The 2500-nt window shown below is 49.3% G+C and overlaps 1 protein-coding gene across 1 annotated transcript in view; it reads left to right on the forward strand.

The window, feature by feature from the left end:
- Window positions 1-2500, forward strand: part of KLHL18 (kelch like family member 18) — a 29134-nt gene that overhangs the window by 8173 nt on the left and 18461 nt on the right. The gene's annotated exons all lie outside the window — the stretch shown is intronic.

Below are 2500 nucleotides of genomic sequence, written 5' to 3' on the forward strand. Positions count from 1 at the left end.
TTTCATGGCTAAGGCGGGACTAGAACTCCCTGTCTCCTGGTGATTGGCCCAAAGTCACCCAGCCAGCTTTCATGGCTAAGGCGGGACTAGAACTCACCGTCTCCTGGTGATTGGCCCAAAGTCACCCGGCCGGCTTTCATGGCTAAGGCGGGACTAGAACTCACCGTCTCCTGGTGATTGGCCCAAAGTCACCCGGCCGGCTTTCATGGCTAAGGCGGGACTAGAACTCACCGTCTCCTGGTTTTCTAGGTCAGCACCACCGCATCAAATTACATTGTGGTCCTTCTTATCTTTGTCCCTTTGATTTTTCTATCTTGGTTCCTTTGCCTTGACCTCCATTGACAAAATAGCCTTGCTGAGTTGTGTCCAGTGTTCCAGACTGTGACGATTTTCCCTCTCACCAAAGACGCTGTCTGCTGGCTGAGGGCCCTAAGAATTGCAGCCTAAGCCTGGTCTAGGCTGATCTCTTGTAGACCAACCTCGTTTTGCATCCGTCAGCAAACGCTCCAAAGAGATTTCATTCTCTCCCACCCACCCTCCATTCAAAGCCCCCCCCCCCCAGTCTTTGACTGTGTTGTGTGCTCAGCGTTTCACTTTGTTATTACTTAAATCATGACTTGGCCGAACTAAATGGGGCACTTCTCCTTGAGAAGAGGACACTCTGTCAATTCTGATTCAGCAGGCAGTTTTAGGATAGCTCTGCTTTTCCCGGCATAAATAGCTCCTGGTGGCCTCTGTTTCTCCATCCCTGGCTCATAAATGCTTCCCTGCTGCAGCAGCAGCAGAAGATCCTGGACGAGGCCTGAAAAATCGGGGACGGAAGCACGTTTTAAGTTCAGGAGACTGCAGAAGCCCCACCGAGATTGACGGAAGAGAATATTTGTAGCCCCAGGTTGAACAGTGGGGTTCTTGGTACTGTCTGAGCTAGGTTTTCTTGCAGATATCTCATAATGATGGAGGAGGAGGAGGAGGAGGAGGAGGAGGAGGAGGAGGAGGAAAAGACTCCGAGGTCCCTGGTGCTCTCTGACCTTGGTGGCTTCCTTGCAGACGTTTCATGACCCAACTAGGGAACACGATCAGTGCTACAAGGGAGGTGGTTTTGCTATCTGTTTATGTATGAATAGTTTCCCTTTCAATGTTCTTAGTGGTTCCTGGGCTGGACTGCAAGAAAACCACCAAGCTCAGAGACCACCAAGTACCCCACAGTCCTCCCCCTCCTTGTCCCCCTCTTCCTGCTCCCTCCAAACCCCCCTCCCTTCTAGCCCTGATGATGTTCCCTAGTTGGGTCATGAGACGTCTGCAAGGAAACCACCCAGCTCAGAGAGCACCAAGGACCCCACAGTCCTCCTCCTCCTCCTCCTCCTCCTCCTCCTCCTCCCTTCCAGCATTGATGACGTCCCCTAGTTGGGTGACGAAATGTCTGCAAGGAAAGCACCAAGCACCCAGTTCAGCTCTGAGCTAAAAACGTTCTCTTCTGTGGGTCTTGCCGAGTCTTTTCTGTGACCTTGAATGGTTGAAGAACCCAGAGCGATGTGAACTTTGCTGGGCCAACCCCCCTGCGCCCCCCCCCCGTTCTCTTCTCCCACCCTTTTGCCTTGCTGCGTTTTCTCCTGCCTATGGAGAGGAAACATGGCAGCTGACATCACATCCTTCCTGGGTCACTTGGCCCCAGGGGGGTGTGCAGGACCACCCAGGGGGGGCGTACAGGGCTCCTGAGTGGTGTATGGCCACGATTGCAGCTACAGCGATTCCCTTGAACGTTTCGTAACTGGCAACATAATTTTGCTTTTGTTAGTATAATAACCCAAAAGATGTCCTTCTTAGAAAATTGGCCTTGAGATATAAAAGCTTTGAGAGGAGAGACTGAGTAGGGAGAAAATTGCAGTAACTTCTGCCAAAAAAAGGGATTCATTTAATGAAACATATTTAAAATATACTAAAGGTGACAAACCAATTCTGCAAAACAAAATCAGAATTATGAGAGAATAATTATTCTTTCGGTCATGACATGAGATCAGACTGACCAGGAAAGGGCAAGTTACATGTAGTCCTCGACTTACGACCACAAATTTTCTGTTGCTAAGTGAGACATTTGCGAAATGAGTTTTGCCCCGTTTTAAGACCTCTCTTGCCACAGTTGTTAAGAGAATCACTGCAGTTGTTGTTAGTCACACGGTCGTTAAATGAATCTGGCTCTCCCCCATTGACTTTGCTTGTCAGTGGGTCGCAAAACGTGATCACGTGACCCCCGGGAGATACTGCGACCGTCATAAATATGAGTCAGTTGCCGAGCGCCTGAATTTTAATCACATGACCATGGGGATGCTGCAACCGTTGTAAGTGTGGAAAACCGGTCATAAGTCACTTTTTTCACTGCCGTCGTAACTTTGAACTGTCACTAAATGAACGGTTGCAAATAGAGGACTATCTGTGTACATTTTAAGTCGGACTATGAATCTGTGACTGGGCCAGATTATAAACTCTGCTACAAACCTTTTGA

This window comes from Protobothrops mucrosquamatus, unplaced genomic scaffold, assembly GCF_001527695.2.
Source record: "Protobothrops mucrosquamatus isolate PMUCROS unplaced genomic scaffold, P.Mucros_1.0 scaffold235, whole genome shotgun sequence".
Lineage (NCBI taxonomy): Eukaryota > Metazoa > Chordata > Lepidosauria > Squamata > Viperidae > Protobothrops > Protobothrops mucrosquamatus.